Below are 19,257 nucleotides of genomic sequence, written 5' to 3'. Positions count from 1 at the left end.
TGTGGTTACATCAAGATAAAGTATCAACTCACACGTCTCAGTCCACAGCAGGGTTTCTGTGAATCCTGGATCCTGCACTGTATGAACAGGAGGCCAAGAAAATGTGGTTACATCAAGATAAAGTATCAACTCACACGTCTCAGTCCACAGCAGGGTTTCTATGAACCGTGGATCTTGCACTGTATGAACAGGACGCCAAGAAAATGTGGTTACATCAGGATAAAGTATCAAGTCACGCGTCTCAGTCCACAGCAGGGTTTCTGTGAATCCTGCACTGTATGAACAGGACGCCAAGAAAATGTGGTTACATCAGGATAAAGTATCAAGTCACGCGTCTCAGTCCACAGCAGGGTTTCTATGAACCGTGGATCCTGCACTGTATGAACAGGAAGCCAAGAAAATGTGGTTACATCAAGATAAAGTATCAAGTCACACGTCTCAGTCCACAGCAGGGTTTCATGAACCGTGGATCCTGTACTGTATGAACAGGAGGCCAAGAAAATGTGGTTACATCAAGATAAAGTATCAAGTCACACGCCTCAGTCCAAAGCAGCATGAAACCTGCTTTTCCGACATACCTATAATGCTATCTGAGTGTGAACCCATGGACTTTCGTGCTTTAGATTTGTTATTTTGTTGATGGAAGCTGGTTTCCTTGTAGAGTGGAAAGTTAGCTAAGATGTATGTTTTAAAATAAACCTCGCCATCTTTTTCAGAAGCTTATCACAATGGAAATTACAGTGTTGAGCCGTAATAAACAACTACCAGATCAAGCACGACCGACTAGGCTGAGAACATCTCCCTTCAAGAAAGTGCGATTAGCCTTCAGTATAGCAGCTATATGGTGGTTGCTGATTTTATGTTGAGATTACTATTTCTTATTGTTTAGTTTGCTTTGTTTTGAATTTCGCGCATAGCTACACGAGGGTTATCTGTGCTAGCCGTCCATAATTTAGCAGTGAAAGACAAGAGGGAAGGAAGCTAGTCATCACCACCCACCGCCAACTCTTGAGATACTCTTTTATCAATGAATAGTGGGATTGATCGTCACTATACAACGCCCCCACGGCTGAAAGGGCGAGCATGTTTGGTGGGAGCATATTACGAGTTGAGCGCCCTAACCATTTCATACAGTTGTCAGTTTAATTTTTTCATCTGTCGTTGGTATACATGATTATTAGAACCTTTAGAGTGAAAGTAAAGTAGAATGTAATAATATGTCAGCCACACCATATGTGTAATATCTAGAGAAGACGAGACCTTTTGCCCAATTCCAGGGTTCATCAGACCTGGCAGATAAAATGTAGTGGAGGAGACGATATTTATATATCACCAACTACGTGAACAGCAACAAGTGTTTCGGTGTGAACTAAATTAATGTAGTGGATGAGACGATATTTACACATCATCAACTACTTGAACAACAACAAGTGTTTCGGTGTGAACTAAATTAATGTCGTGGAGGAGACGATATTTATATATCACCCACCAACTACTTGAACAACAACAAGTGTTTCGGTGTGAACTAGATTGATGTAGTGGACGAGACGATATTTATATATCACCAACTACTTGAACAACAACAAGTGTTTCGGTGTGAACTAGATTAATGTAGTGGATGAGACGATATTTACACATCACCAACTAGTTGAACAACAACAAATGTCTCGGTGTGAACTAGATTAATGTAGTGGACGAGACGATATTTACACATCATCAACTAGTTGAACAACAACAAATGTTTCGGTGTGAACTAGATTAATGTAGTGGACGAGACGATATTTACACATCACCAACTATTTGAACAACAACAAGTGTTTCGGTGTAAACTAGATTTAGTTGGTGATCTGTATTTTTTATCAAGTTAAGTCATTACACATCAGAATTTAGTTTATGATTTTATTAGCAAAAAAAAAATATTTACACGGGACCTGGAATAACATTCTTAAAACGTGCAATTAACCTTCAGTTTAGCGTAATGCTAACGCTGTAGTTGTTAGCTGTTGTAGTATATTGATAAATGTGATTAGTCAGATATAACAAAAATTGTCAGTACAGGAAAGTTATATAATCAATACAATTTAAGATGTAATGTATGTTTTCCCCATATATATGATCCAGAAAATGAAACTTTATTTAACGTTCACTTCAGATCGACTTTCTATAGCGTAAACGATTGTTGTATGGTCGCTTGAAATTGATTTTTGAAATAAAAGTCAAATGAAGCCAGAAAGAAAATAATATTTGGAAACTGGCCAAAGAACAGTCTCAGAGTTGAAACTTCAACAAGCCGCAGTTTTTGTAAGATCAGTCTAATGGTTGAGATAAATCCAGGAAGACTTATTAGTTTGCTGTTTTTAGACCACATTAGAAGCATATAAAACAACGCACCCTTTTGAATCGATGAAGTAAAAAAATATTTGATTTAAATTCTGTTTGGGGGTTTATAGCGAGAAAAATATGCAGAAAGTAACAGAAACGTTGAGCCATTAAAGAAATTACGCAATTAATACTAATGTAACAAATATTGAGTATGCATTTTAAATATAGTATAATCTGTGATGAAAATCATGTATATATATAATTCAAATCTTAATTGAAATGTGGTTCACTAGTAGTGCCAATAGATGGCGTTGCCTGTAAGTTTTCACTAAATGTTTTGTCACATGCTTGGCATTTGCTGCCAGCAGGGAAACAAAAAAAACGACTAATTAGACTAAATTGCTAGCCATTATTCTAATACTATTATCCTTATTCACCAGTGTTTTTCTTCTTCGAATATTTGCAATATAATATGACTGAAACAATTTTGGTATAAAAAGCGTTAAAATAGAATAATTCATATTGAAATGTATTAAATTATAACTTTTTTTTTTCACAACATTTAAACCAAATTCTTTTTTTCCCTATCCAAAATTGTTCTCCTGTGGGTCGTTGGTAAATGTGCGGACTCACAACGCTAAAATACAATGTTCGATTCCCTGCGGTGGACAGTGTGCAAATAGCCCATTACGTAGCTTTGCGCTAAAAACACACAAACTATACAAAATCATTGTTCCGGAAATAAGAATTAAAATAATCTTTTAAACATTCAAATAAATTATCATTTTTTTTTTTTTTTTTTTATCAAAACGCACTTTTAACAAGTAAAAATGTAACACGATTGTACCTGATAGTTCGACAGAAATAACTGGAAAGTCGAAAGCCCCGTCGGTTTTCAGGTGACAGGTGACTTGATTTTCTTACAACTGATGCTCATATCTTCCACATAGGTAACTAAACAGATGTCAACAATGTGGTCGGCACACGGAGGAGAAATTTTCTCTGTTCCAAATCTTCGATCGTTATTATTATTATATTTTTTTTTTTTCACGAGGACGACCAACTCTTATAGTCTGTACGAGAAGACAACGTCCGCCTACTGATCGCGAGCCAGAAAGAGCAAGGAGTTTTCAATTTCTGCTGCCAACATGCGTAGTATAGCGTTCAACTCCGTGCGTCTGCGCTGTGACGTCACCTAAGCGCCCCCTTGCCACTTTCGCACGAGATTAAAAAGCACTCTCACAGTCACGCTTGGGACACGAGCTCAATCATGACTTAAATTACAGAAGCTTTTGTCTGATGTGGGAAATCTAAAACAGTCTGTAAAAGTAATTTAAATATCGTGTTTTATGAAATGACCGAATCAGTCATTGGGTCGAAAATAAAGATTTGCTGAATTTAATTCCATTTAAACGGACTTTTCCGTTTGACTAAGCAACCTTACAAGAAAGGGTGGGTCACCAGTTTGTTTCATTACAGGTAAGGCGTGGGCTGTATCTGGGAAATGTCGCTGCTATTTCGGGTGCGGCAGTAAACCAGGTAAAAACTTCGCCCACTAATTAATTAAACAGCCACTGCTTCAACCGCCACGGAACGCAGCAATCACGCTCGCGAAATTACGCCGCTGAATGATTTTTCCCGTCAACACACGCCTAGGTGCGGATAGAAACAAGTAACTCGTGGGAACGCCCTCCTAGCGGCCAACATGTTCAACTTCCCGCCATTACCAGCAGGCGTGGCCCGTGTGACACCCGGTCATTACAGCACGCGCCACAGACTATCTTAACTCTGAGCACAAGGCGGTCAAGCAGACAGGTTGCACGCGCCCTCGCACGCGTGGTGCTACTCTTAGGGGCGGATGCCCACCAGTGTGGTCACGCAACCATCGTGAACCTCTGAAATCTGGCCGGAAACCCGAAGTTTTTACCCATAAATTAGAAAATCTAGACTCGCCTGTAACTGATTTGTTTCTATCGTATAACAAACTCTAGGGAATTTTTCATAATGGTGATTAGCTCTAATGTTCCTTGTCTACATTAGGTCTGAAGGCTTTTAAACATTTAATCTAAGGTCATTTATCATGTTTCAAAAAGAGTATGTTTTACTGTGATTGATATCACGTGCGCGTTCTTTCAGTCGAACATTAATTAAACCTCCTCGTTCATACTTAGATGTCTGGACGACAGACTCTTAGCCTGTCAATTTCTAAGATGTACAATTAATTGCGTATAAACCATGCATTTAATGTGTGTACAGATGGTTGGCGTTTAATTGTGACCTAGTGAAAAGACTTCCTACAAATGTAAACTAACTTCTTGTTTTTATTTCGTCCTCAGTCTTATTGTACAACCCTCGGTACACAACTGTAAAAACCTCTGGGTAATAAAATATAGTAGGTGTGAAATGATGATGAAAACGTGAGGACAAAACCCAGAGTGAACGCGATCGACTGTAGTGCTCCATGTTGTTGTTAATTATTTATTTATTGTGCTTATTTCGATAACAAAGTTCAACAGTTCAGTCTGTATTTCAGAGTAATAGAGGGGTTCTCATTGAGCACTGCGTTATCCGTAGAATTATCGTTAGAATGAATATGGACCCCCCACAAGCTTTATAAAAGAAAAATACCGTCTATACCGCAGTTAGTTCCATTAACCACTGCTGTGGTATATCTTGTACATCATATAATGATTTAACCCAATGCTTCTTTGGTTAAGTCCTTGCAGTCAGTGATACGATCGTGCGGGTTGGCCCTGTGGTACAACTCTGAATTTCGGAGCTGGATAGCCCGTTTCGAATCCGTGTGATACCACAAAATATCTCCCCCCCCACTTTAAGCTGTGTATGTTTTATAAGAGTGACAGTGTAGATGGTGGGTGATATTGCGTTGCTGTTTTACTTCTGGTCAGTAGTTTATATTTAAGGACAGAGGTAGATAGCCTTAGTAGCTTTGCCTTATATACAAAATAAAGTGCCCGGCATGGTCAAGTGGTTAAGCTCGACTCGCAATCTGAGGGTCGCGGGTTCGAATCCCCATCCCGCCAAACATGCTCGCCCTTTCAGCCGTAGGGGCGTTATAATGTGGCGGTTATTCCAACTATTCGTTGGTAAAAGAGTTGGCAGTGATGACTAGCTGCCTTCCCTCTAATTTTACACTGCTAAATTAGGGAAGGCTAGCGCAGATAGCCCTCGTGTAGTTAAATAAATGGTTTTAATGTATTTTCTATACTTAATATTACCCATTTATATTTACATAGTTAAAGGAAGTGATTTTAAGATGGGTAACTCGCAAGTTCTCAGGGTTACAGAAGTAGTATATACTGTATACGTAGTATTTATGGGACACTAGAATACATTTATTGAACTTACACATTATATTTTTCACAAAATAGTAATTAAGTAATTCTTTTTCAGGAACCCAGAAAGTTACGCCGTTATATGAATAATAATAAAAATAAAAATATCCATAGTAAACTTTAAGCAGTCTTTACTTGGGTATAATGATTCGTTCACGTCCTGTTTATAAATCAATTGATGTGAATTCGGTGCTTAAAAAGCTAATATATATGTTAATGATAATTATTCTCTATAACAATATTTTGTAAAAGGATTATAATTAACTAAAGAGAAGCAAAAAATTTACAGTTAATTCAATATTGTTCACTCAAAGCACTGTATCTTATTATTTTTATAAAAACGTCTCAAAACTTTTTTTATTAAAACTTAAAAAGATGATAGAATTTGGTATGCGAGATTAGAGAAAAAAAAATAGTGATGTTGACCGGGCGTGGTCTAGTGGTTAGTGTGCCAGACTGTAAATCCGAGAGTCCATGGTTCGCTTCTCGTCCCCGCCACATTACACTTCAGCTTTGGAGCCGTGGTGCGTTATGAAAGTGACTGTCAAATCCCACTAATAGGTCAGACAAAAGTAACTCGAGAGTTGGTGGTGGGTGATATTGATTAGTTGGTTTTGTCTAATCTATCAGGTAAAAATTAGGGAAGGCAGATAGTCATGAAACAAACAAGTATTGTGATAAAAAGCTCCAAAAACTGCAGATTGTTTCCCCACACAATCATGAAACAAACAAGTATTGTGATAAAAAGCTCCAAAAACTGCAGATTGTTTCCCCACACAGTCATGAAACAAACAAGTATTGTGATAAAAAGCTCCAAAAACTGCAGATTGTTTCCCCACACAGTCATGAAACAAACAAGTATTGTGGTAAAAAGCTCCAAAAACTGCAGATTGTTTCCCCACACAGTCATGAAACAAACAAGTATTGTGGTAAAAACTCCAAAAACTGCAGATTGTTTCCCCACACAGTCATGAAACAAACAAGTATTGTGGTAAAAACTCCAAAAAACTGCAGATTGTTTCCCCACATCCCCCTTAACTTCGTATTCAAAATCAGACACGTGTAAAAACAGCATTTCAGATGCACCTCTTTCCACTCACAAATCACTGCCTGAAAGGCCTTTCGTTTAATATCAGAATTCCTCAGTTGGGCTGGACTATGAAAGATAGACATTTTCTCTCAAATGCTTTATATATATATATATTTATTTTAATATCAACGTTTGTTTAGATTAAGTTTATATTTAGAAGTATGTATTGCGAAACTCCGCCTAGTTGTAGAAGATTCTCGAGTATAAGAATCAATAATATGTGTGTGTACCTAACGCCAGTGTATTGTTACGTAATCTGAATTTTCGAGAATCTCTTCACACGCCTAAAGAGAGTATCTATTATTGGTTTGCTATAAACTTCGGAAGCTGTAACTGTGATTGTTATAACGCTTATGAATCGGAAAACTTAAGATATTTGACCCGGAACATTTATAAATTTCGAACGTTACAAACCATTTAACTTTAGTGAATTCACATTGGACATTAGTATTTTACCAAAACATTACCTAACGTCACCGGTGGAAAAATATTGGCGTGTAATGAGCGAGAACTACAGGGCTAGCTAGCTCCGTATGAAGTGAATTGTACCTCTATCAACTCGTAATCAACTCACTCATCGTGAACCTTCGATAAGACATCAAGGGAGTTACAGACAAGAAAGAATACTTTATACTTTTTGTAAGTTTGTAAAAGTTTGTATATAAATCATTGTTTGTAATAACTGTTATAGTAAATTGTATTGTTGTTTGTACATTAAAACAAATTTGTATTTAAAAATTGAAAACTATGTGTACCAATCTTGTTGGCAAATATCATAAATTGGCGATATATCGGCATATATTTAACTACTAAATTTAAATGATCATTTAAATCGATTTCAAACCATTCGAAATTGTAATACGTAACAATAGATATTTATATGCAATATAATACTTTAATAGTTAGTTACGGTTTGATTACTAAAAGCTGACAAAACATTGATGATGATCAAAGTAACTTACTGAATAAATAATTATCGTCATTTATAATATGATTGAACTTTAACATTTGTCGCGCCTTTTTAGTTAATTGACTGAGCTCGCATACATACGATGTTTTCTTTTTATCTTACTACGAGAACTTCTTTTAGTAAGTCGCGTTCTTTCGTAACCCTCAAATTACCGATGTTGTTTTTTTAAAGATATTTTCTAAACTATTTATAGCCCAAATTGCTCGTGGATCCATGTCTCTTGGTTACAAGGCTCTTAATAACACACGAAACACACAAAATTGAAGCACAAATAACATATATAATATAATTACGTTACACACGTGAGTGATGCCATTCGTTGAACAGTTTATTGTTGCGACTAATGTCAACAACAGGATCCTTACCTTTCAAATATTGTTCTCAGTTCGTATTAATGTTCAGAAATATGCGTTGATATATAGTTGCTTGTCCGTCGACGGTGGTCAGAAGTCAAAACATGAATTATATAGTTTGTAGCAAGTACGTGACTGTAGCGTGTGTTGGAAATGTGTCACTAGCCTAATATACGTGTTCTGTTGAACAGTGCTTCACAAGTTGCTTTACACTTCACCGTAACCGTGATTAGGGCGGGAACTGTGTCACGACATGAATACTAACCTCACAGCAACGGTGATATGCGCAAAAGCAGAGTCATGGATGCTAAGCCTAACTGCAGCCCTCAAAATAAGGACTATGTCAAAACACAGAAGCTAAGCCAGTAGTTGTGGTCAGTATTATAACCATGTCAAAGTATGTATGGTTGCGCGTTACCAGTGGCCAAGTAGGATTCTAATAGCTGTGGTCAGTATTAGAACCGTGTAATGAGGTGGGAAGTATTCCAGTAGCTGTGGTCAGTAATAAAATTATTTAATGCTATGGGTGTGAGTAGTATCCCAGCAGTTATGGTCATTATTAGAGCTGTGTAATGATGTGTATAGTATTGCAGTAATTGTGGTCAGCATTAGAACTATGTAATATTGTGATACTACCCAATAGTTGTACTCAGTATTAAAACTATGTAATGACGTAGATAGTATTCCAGTAATTGTGGTCAGTATTAGAACTATGTAATATTGTGATAGTACCCAATAGTTGCACTCAGTATTAAAACTATGTAATGACGTAGATAGTATTCCAGTAATTGTGATCAGTATCAGAACTATGTAATATTGTGATAGTACCCAATAGTTGTACTCAGTATTAAAACTATGTAATGACGTAGACAGTATTCCAGTAATTGTGATCAGTATTAGAACTATGTAAATGTTGTGGGTAGTATTCCAGTAGTTATGGTCAGTACTAGAACTGTCTAATAAGGGGAGTTGTATTCCAGTAACTGTTGTCAGTATTAAATATTTGTAATGCTGTGGGCAATATCCCAGTAGCTGTGGTCAGTAATAAAACTATGCAATACTGTGAGTAGTATCCAGTAGCTGTGGCCAGTATTAAAAATGTGTAGTGCTGTTGGTAATATTCTAGCAGCTATGGCCAGTAATGAAACTGTGTAATTCCGTAGGTAGTATTTTAGTAGTTATGATCAGTATTATAACTGTGTAATGATGAGTAGTATCCCAGTAAGTGTGGCCAGTATTAAATCGTGTATGGATCTGGTATAGTTACTAGCTTTATATTAGTGGTCGTGGTTACAAATATAAATATGACTATAGTTATTAATACTTCAGTAGTGGTCAGGGTTACAAGTATAGATGTGATATAGCTAGTAGCCTTGTAATAGTTGTTGGGGTTATAAATATAGATCTGGCTATAGCTACTAGCCTTGTAGTGATGGTTGGAGCTACAAACATAGATCAAGCCTTAATTACTAGATAGCCTTTTTGTAGTAGTCGTGGTTGCAAATGTAGTAGTTACGAATGTTTTAGTAATGGTTAGGGTTACAAATATAGATCTGGTATAGTTATTAGCCTTGTACTAGTGGTAGGAGGAGGTACTGATATAGCTAGTGGTTTTGTAGTTGTGACTGGAGTTATAAATATAGATATATATCTAGTTATAGTTATTAGCCTTGTATATTGCGGTCGGTGGTACAAATAGTAGTAGTAGGTACTGATATAGCTGCTGGTTTTGTAGTTGTGATTGGAGTTAGAAATATAGATATATATATCTAGTTATAGTTATTAGCCTTGTATATTGCGGTCGGAGGTACCAATACGGACCTGGCTGTATAATTATTAGCCTTGTAGTAGTAGGAGGAGGTACTGATATAGCTACTGGTTTTGTAGTTGTGATTGGAGTTATAAATATAGATATATATCTAGTTATAGTTATTAGCCTTGTATATTGCGGTCGGTGGTACAAATAGTAGTGGTAGGTAATGATATAGCTGCTGGTTTTGTAGTTGTGATTGGAGTTAGAAATATAGATATATCTAGTTATAGTTATTAGCCTTGTATATTGCGGTCGGTGGTACAAATAGTAGTAGTAGGTACTGATATAGCTGCTGGTTTTGTAGTTGTGATTGGAGTTAGAAATATAGATATATCTAGTTATAGTTATTAGCTTTGTATATTGCGGTCAGAGGTACAAATATGGATCTGGCTGTATAGTTATTAGCGTTGTAGTTGTGGTCAGGGCCACAAATACAAATTTGTTTATAGTGATAACCCTTGTAGATGAGGTCAGTATTAGAGAGTTTTTCAGAGCAATCGTTATCATCACGGGTTCTCCAATTAAAGAGCTGGTTATTTAGTGTTGAAATTCCTAGAAACGTTTAAAAATGTGACGTCAATCTGTGGTACAATCTTTGAAATGGACTACTAGCTAAGCTGTCGTCTCAGATCATTAGTTTTCGCTCATTTGAATCTGAATCTGAAAATTCACAAATGAAAAACTGGTTATATGTTGGTTTATAAAACTTGCAAGTAACATGTAGAGGAAAATATATTCTCTTTCTCTGTTTTTAATGTAGCCATTAGCTTCATACATCTAGTTTCAATGGGGATCTGTACTTTCTTGTGTTGAATAAATTTGTCAGCACTTTCCTCTGCAATCAACAACAGGATCTTACTCTGACGTCATTATTTTTTTTCATTTTATCGAGCTTATTTAGTATTATTATTATTAGCAATATATTTATTATTTAAAATTATAATAATTTATGACCTTATACGTATATATTGATTTTTAACCTGCGCAACTTTAATTGATGATATACCATTTTTAATATCGAATTATATCTCTGTCAGATATCAAGTACGTAAATACTAGTGCCATGATACTGTGCTTCCCGAATATTGTGTTTCTTGACCCTTTGGAGGCGTGTGCGTGTGTGTTTTGTTATAGCAAAGCCACATCGGGCTATCTGCTGTGTCCACCGAGGGGAATAGAACCCCTGATTGTAGCTTTGCAAATCCAAAGACTTACCGCTGTCCCACCGAGGGACCCTCTGGAGGCACATATTTATTATACTGTGCGTTATATTCTGTTACACTTTTTTAATATATTGTGTTATTTACATAATTAGCACGTAATTTTTGAAGTACCAAATAATAAAATTAATCCTTAAACCAAGTCCTCCAGTAGGTCAGCGGTAAGTTTGCAAACTTACAACACTAGAATCCGCGGTTCGATTCGCTATGGTGGACAGCGCAGATATCCCATTGTCTAGCTTTTCGTTAATAAAACAACCTTAAAACACTATTATATGAACTTGTCGATCTTATTTATTGTTTGTCAATGTTTAACAATAAACCTATACAGGATAAGTTTGTTTGTCAGCGTGCAACACAATAAATCTACACAAGATTTCCGTGTTTATTAACATGTAACACAATAAATCTACACAAGATTATCGTGTTTATTAACATGTAATACAATAAATCTACCCAAGATTACCGTGTTTAATAACATGTAACACAATAAACCTACACAAGATTACCGTGTATATATTCACAAAACTATGCATGACTAAGGTGTTTATCAATGTGCAGCAATAAAACTTCATAAAATGATAGCGTTTGTCAACGTTTAAAAAACCATACACGAGTATTGTGTATGTCAATGTGTAATACAAAACTACACACGTGTACCGTGTTTGTCAATGTGTAACACAAAACTATACACGAGTACCTGCCGTGTAACATAAAACTACACACGAGAGTCGTGTTTGTGAATGTGTAATACAAAGCTACACATGAGAGTCGTGTTTGTGAATGTGTAATACAAAGCTACACATGAGAGTCGTGTTTGTGAACGTGTAATACAAAGCTACACATGAGTGTCGTGTTTGTTAATGTGTAACACGAAACTATACACGAGTACCTTATATGTCAGTGCTTTATACAAAACTACACATGTGCACCCTGTTTGTTAACGTGAAACCTACACACATCTCACCACAAGTCGTCAAGGGCGTCTTTCATTGTAGTGATCATAACTGCTGTAAGATGGTAGAACATAACAACGTTAGGAAGTGACTCTACCCATCATTAAAACATGGTACTATCTGTCTATCAATATTAAGCATTCATGTGCTTCTAGTTCAGACTTTGGACTCGAATCTTTCTGCAAGATATCGTGCACAGAATGTACTAAGTCATTTACTACCCTAAAAATCCTTCACACATAAACGTGTTACTCGGATTTAGACCTACAACAGGGGTTTGGTGACCTTAACGACCATCTGAATTTAGTTGTGTGACATGTTTATATGTGAGGGTATTTTAGCGTAATAAACTAATTTATTTATACATTTTGCAGAAAATGCCCATCAATACCCCACCCCCTTCAGCGATAAGTTTACGGACGTACAACGCTAACATTCTGGATTCGATTCCCCGCGATAGACAGAATGTAGACAATCCATTGTGTAGCTTTTCTCCAAGAAAACTAAACCAAATAGCAACACCTGTCAGTACCTCCTGAGAAGAACTACATTGCTTAATTAACATTACACATTACCCTGGATAAATATCCATGTTTTGATACCGAGAACAAATCGAATAGCCTTAAACAACAGGGAGGGGAAGAGGCTAGGTAAAAAAAGGGATGTTTTAACCATCATTTGTATTACTTTTGAGGTTCCTATGATGTAGGTAATATAATTAAATACAAAATATTTAATAGCGAAACAAGTAATCTATAGATCAAGCTTTTGATGTTGTTTAGTTAAAGCAGAGTGGACATTTGTGTTATAAGGCCCGGAGTTTTCCTATGTACTTTAAACATTCTAACTAGTAAGTTATTTTCCTGCTCCTACTTTACATTTCAAATTTGTGGAGAAGTATCGTTGGTTTGGGTTTAATTTATCTTACTCATATTAATAGGAATCGTATACTCAGGGAAGTGGACCATTCTCGAATATAATCACGTATCAGAATTTCTGTACTTCCGATTCTTGTAGTAATCATTGTTAACTCTTATGTAGCAAACATCCAATTCTTTATTAAGACATTGTGGATTATGGGTTAAGACATGGTGGATTATGGGTTAAGACATGGTGAATTATGGGTTAAGACATGGTGGATTATGGGTTAAGACATGGTGAATTATGGGTTAAGACATGGTGGATTATGGGTTAAGACATGGTGAATTATGGGTTAAGACATGGTGGATTATGGGTTAAGACATGATGGATTATGGGTTAATTAACGATCCTTAATGACTAACATTTCCACGTCACTTACTAGCGGGCCTAACGAGTTCCATTGGTTAGCGTGTCGGACTGTGTAGTTAAGGTTCCGTGGTTCGCGTTCCGCTCCCCCCCCCCCCTCATCACACACACCACCAACAAAAGAAATAGCGCTCAGCAATTTTCCGGGCCTTCGATGTATTATAAGAGAGACGGTCAAATCCCTCTATTCGATATGACAAAAGTAGCCCAAGAGTTGGCGGTAGATGGTGTTGACTAGTTATCTTTCCTGTATTCTTTCAATTCAAAATTAGGGCCGGTTATAGTACAGAGAGCCCTCGTGAAGCTTTCGCGAAATTCAACAGCAACAAAACACTTATTAGCACGGTGATGGGTGCAGATTTTCCTCTTGAATAGGAATACACGTAGTTGTTTCTTGTTTAAGTAATGTGACATATATAGTTAAAAATAAAAAAAAAGATGACCATTTAACTGCGCCTGACAAAATACTGGTCATAGGTTATAATTATTAGCGTGACTTACACTTTCAGGTTTTGAACACGGATATCATGATGCCGGTAAAAAAAAGAAAAATTGATGTCAAAAACAGAACACAAGCAGTTTCAGCTGTACATTGTTCTTTATTCTAAACTGTTAACATTTTTTTTTCAGCTTACGTTTCTTTTGCAGAGACTACTGAAGCTGTATCTATATTTTTAAGGCCGTTCCTAATTTCACACTACTGACCAAAGGAAAGCCAGACAGCAGCGCACTAACACCCACTACCCACGCTAAAAGATTGACTGACATTCTTATAACGTACCTACAGCATAAAGTGTGGGGGATATTTTATTGCATAGCACGGATCCGAACCCTTCTCTCCCACTCTGAAATCCTGAGCTCTGATACAAGGGCACAACCCGCGCCAGATTATATCAGGATGTGCCACTTTTCAGAATATTGTTGACCCACCACAGGCCGTTAAAATAAGAATAACGTTTTTGATGCTAAGAGATTTGTTTGGTTCGTGGTTTTTTTTTGTTTGTTTTTTTGTTATACACACCGCAAGCTGGAAGATTTGGTTTGTACAAAACTGTTTAATGATTAATTTCCAATTAAACAAGGTATCTAGTGAACAAGTACAATTACATAGTTGACAGCCGGTAGGCTTGATTTTACAAAGATAGTCTATTATCTTTCATTTTGTTTTCTAGTGGATAGTCTCAGTGATCAAATAGGTTTTCTTATCAATTAAAACAAAACATTCATATAGGATGTTCAAGACAGTTATTCACAACTGGGGTATTTTCATTCATATTTCAGGTTATTTTTTCCAAGTTCTTTTTCAAGACCCCCTCCTCACACACACACGAACATAAATATTGACTGACTTATGACACTTTACACAAAGGATTGGTCAACATCTCGAGATTTTGTTAATACCTATAAAAGAGAGAGAGAGCAATAAACACTCCATCACGCACGAATTATGATTAGCCGCTGTCGTATTATTTATTTTCATGCTAATGTTTTCCATTTTCTGAGTTTTTTGTTGATAAGCATTAATGGAATAATAATGTTGTTTTTAAAATGCATCGTTTTTCAAGGACATTTCTTCGGAAGCTTCTTCTTTATTCTAAACGTTTCAGTTAAAAAAATGGAAGTATTTTTCTCGATCATGTTGTAAATAGAAACAGGGAACACTTACAAAATCTTTGTATAAGCATTGAATATATAGAGCTAAGAGATCGTGTTTAAATTGAAATAAAAACCTTCGCTATTTTAATCAAAACTAGGCCAAATATTTCTGTTTTTAATTTCAAACTGACTAAAGAAAAGATAAGTTAAAAATGAACTAACATAAACATTGCATGTGTTGTTCAAAAGTAGTTTTTTAGCTTAACTGTATTGAATTTTTGCAAAATTATATTAGCAATAATAGTTTCAACTGAATGTTTACAATACGGTGTACGTGTGAAAGAAAAAAATTATATTAGCAATAATAGTTTCAAGTAAATGTTTACAATACGGTGTACGTGTGAAAGAAAAAATTATATTAGCAATAATAGTTTCAAGTGAATGTTTACAATAAGGTGTACGTGTGAAAGAAAAAATGATATTAGCAATAATAGTTTCAAGTGAATGTTTACAATACGGTGTATGTGTGAAAGAAACCAAACATTTTAAAGTGGGATTCTAATAGAATAAAGTTTATATATTATATCTGCTTATTTTATATGATATGGTCAATATTTTTCAATTCGAAATGTATCTCTTTTCTTTAAATACTCGCGAATGATATTTCAACAAAGATAGACATAGCTAGTCACCATAGGTAAAATTCTTTATCGTATGTTTTCGGTTCCAGATATAAAAAAATATATGTATAACAGAAAGACCAAAGTGGTTTTGAATAACACGATGTGAGCCCGTTAGTTGCTTTCAACACATCACAGACATATACTTGACATCACTTAGGTTTATGGTCCGCTGGTCATTATACGGAAACACTTTACTGACCACCTGTCGTTACCAACCTGTGTTCTTATCCGACAAACATGGCAGGATTTCTCTGTTTCCGCTTCTATAGAGTAGTGACAAAGAACTGGTATCCAAGAACCGCTTTTCCGGACTTAGAAAGTATGACACAAACCAGTTTAAGTGCAGAAGAAAGGTGTATTTCTGTTTGTCTCCATAAAGTCCAAAGCTTATACTCTTAAGTAGCTGATCGTGTATATACTCACACGAATTAGATGGAAGACGTGTCAAACATTCACCAGGTGGAAGAACATCAAGAGAAAACGGGTAATTATTGGGGACCGTTCTGTAATTCAACGATTACATACCATATTAGGTTTCACTAAGTAGAAGGGTAAAAATGAAGTTATAAATAAGAAAACAACATAAGTCACAAAGTCGAATTTTCATATTTATCTGGGATCATCTGTAGCGTATGAATTACCATCTCTAAAACGCAGACATTTTGTATTATTATTCTCTGATTTACTTGTATCGTATAGTTAACACTCTAATCGCATTTTCCATATACGCACTTCAGTAAGTATTTCTGTCTTTCAACAAAGTTTGTTTGTTTGTTGTTAAGCACAAAGTTACACAATGTGCTATCTGTGCAGAATAATCAAAAATGAGTTACAATCATCAATCTTTATGATAGTTAACTAACTTAGATATATTTTGTTGCCCTATATTTCCGCTTAAGTAAGCTTGGGTTGTCTGCTGTGTCCAGCACGGGTAACGAAACCTGGTTTTTAGCGTTATAATCCTTCAGACTTACCGGTGAGCCACTGGAGGCTTCAACAAACCGAATAGATGGCCACTCAGAATGACTTGTTTTAAAACATTAGATTTATGAATTTTGGCGGAAATATTTCCTCCTGTTATATTCTCTAATGATAATATTTTATGACACTCCAATTCTTATAGGGTACAGCATTCAAGCTGTCTGACTGGCGAAGTACGATCCATTAATATGTAGACCTTAGCATGGCCAGGTAGTTATGGCGCTCTGACGGTCGCGGGTTCGAATCCCCGTCCCAACAAACATGCTCGCCTTTTCAGCCGTGGGGGCGTTATAATGTGACAGCCAATCCCACTATTCGTTGGTAAAAGAGTAGCACAAAAATTGGCGGTGGGTGGTGATGACTAGCTTCCTTCCATCTAGTCTTACACTGCTAAATTAGGGACGGCTAGCGCAGATATCTCTCGTGTAGCTTTGCGAGAAATTCAAAACAAACCAAACCGTTAATATGTAACAGAAATGCTACTTTGTCAGAAAACGTGTCGGCTATAAAGTTTCTTAACCATATCAATTTACAATAAAAGTCGGAAAAAATGCACCTTTTAGTAATGGGTCAGTTTATTCAAACGTGTTTTTTAAAAAAATTAAAACACCATCTCTATAGTACGTTGACTTGAGGATAAATAAAGAATAAAAACAAATTTTGTAATTTAAATAAATGTTAGCACTGTTCCTATTGCAAGATGAACGTAATGGAGTTACTAAATATAAGCTTCAACAGAAACAAAAGTCTTTCTCTCAATTTCTTTCGAAACAAACTTGCATAGTACTTTTTAAGCAGTAGATTTAAACGAAGAGTTTTCTTATTTTCCTTTAACATTCTTCTAGTTTTCTATTCTCTGGTTGGTTGGTTGTTTTCATATATTCGCCCTAAGCTACACGAGGGTTATTTTGAACTGTTAAACTAGAGGGAAGGCAACTAGTCAACAGCATCATGAACAAATAGTAGGATTTGGCCGCCATTTTCATAACATCCCAAATGTTGGAGCGCGATGTTTAATTTTTTGTTGTTGTTGGAAACGGGACGAGAACATTGGACACACACATCCATAGTCCAACATGATAACCACTGAGCCACGTCAGCTCAAGATCTTTCTAAACAAAGGAAATTATGATACAAATATGTAACGTATAATAATATTTTAATCGCATTTATGCACTTAATAATTCTTTTTAATTTTATACCAAGTTTCTATAATCTTTTAGCTTGGCTACATTTAATCAATATTTATTTATATTAATAGACATCCATAATTAATGAAAATCAAAAATGAATTAAAATCATCAATAGTTATGATAGTTAACTAAGTTAGATATCCTTTTATTAGTGTGTATTAGTTATGATAGTTAACTAAGTTAGATATCCTTTTATTAGTGTATATTAGTTATGATAGTTAACTAAGTTAGATATTCTTTTATTGGTGTATATTAGTTATGATAGTTAACTAAGTTAGATATCGTTTTATTAGTGTATATTAGTTATGATAGTTAACTAAGTTAGATATCCTTTTATTGGTGTATATTAGTTATGATAGTTAACTAGGTTAGATATCCTTTTATTAGTGTATATTAGTTATGATAGTTAACTAGGTTAGATATCCTTTTATTAGTGTATATTAGTTATGATAGTTAACTAAGTTAGATATCCTTTTATTAGTGTATATTAGTTATGATAGTTAACTAAGTTAGATATCCTTTTATTAGTGTATATTAGTTATGATAGTTAACTAAGTTAGATATCGTTTTATTAGTGTATATTAGTTATGATAGTTAACTAAGTTAGATATCCATTTATTAGTGTATATTAGTTATGATAGTTAACTAGGTTAGATATCCTTTTATTGGTGTATATTAGTTATGATAGTTAACTAAGTTAGATATCCTTTTATTAGTGTATATTAGTTATGATAGTTAACTAAGTTAGATATCCTTTTATTAGTGTATATTAGTTATGATAGTTAACTAAGTTAGATATCCTTTTATTAGTGTACATTTCCGCTTAGTTAAGTTTGTTTTAAAACAAAGCCACATTGGGCTATCTGCTGTTTTATTTTATTAGTTATAATTAAATTTGCAGAAACAGATGTTGTTATTTGACTTTTTCATGTTTGAAATTTTGGTTCAAGGTTATAGGGGATCCTGACGTTAACCTAATCAATCAGCTATGTAATGATAAAAATCTAACATTAAAGACTGATCATTTAAGAGAGAGGCAAGTGATTCAAAATGGTACTGGTATAACATATTGTCCTTTATATGTTTTCGTTGAATTAAAAACTGTTTTTGTAACACAAAAATTACACATATACCTATATATTAAGAGAACCTGAAATTTGAAACTTTGTAAAATATCAAAAACTTCATAGATCTATATATATTTAAAGTAATTTTTATTTCCTATTTTATTATTATATATATGATACATTTATATATATTTAATGTAATTTTAATTCTATTCCACTTTTGATATTTCATACATTTATATATATTTAATGTAATTTTAATTCTATTCCACTTTTGATATTTCATACATTTATATATATTTAATGTAATTTTAATTCTATTCCACTTTTGATATTTCATACATTTATATATATTTAATGTAATTTTAAT

At 34.9% G+C, this 19,257-nt stretch overlaps 1 protein-coding gene across 2 annotated transcripts in view; it reads right to left on the bottom strand.

The window, feature by feature from the left end:
* The window catches only part of LOC106460573 (LIM domain only protein 3-like), a 166,206-nt gene that overhangs the window by 67,809 nt on the left and 79,140 nt on the right, over positions 1 to 19,257 (bottom strand). The window contains exon 1 of one of the 2 annotated variants that reach the window (XM_013920293.2): positions 3,170 to 3,430. The exons of the other annotated variant lie outside the window; for it this stretch is intronic. The gene's annotated coding sequence lies outside the window, so the exon portion shown is untranslated. Of the gene's footprint in view, positions 1 to 3,169; positions 3,431 to 19,257 lie in introns of those variants that run through there. 2 annotated transcript variants of the gene reach the window in all.

The sequence above is a fragment of the Limulus polyphemus genome, unplaced genomic scaffold (assembly GCF_000517525.1).
Source record: "Limulus polyphemus unplaced genomic scaffold, Limulus_polyphemus-2.1.2 Scaffold798, whole genome shotgun sequence".
Classification (NCBI taxonomy): domain Eukaryota; kingdom Metazoa; phylum Arthropoda; class Merostomata; order Xiphosura; family Limulidae; genus Limulus; species Limulus polyphemus.
The sequence above is the reverse complement of the archived record's forward strand: the minus strand, read 5'-3'. Positions and strand labels throughout refer to the sequence as shown.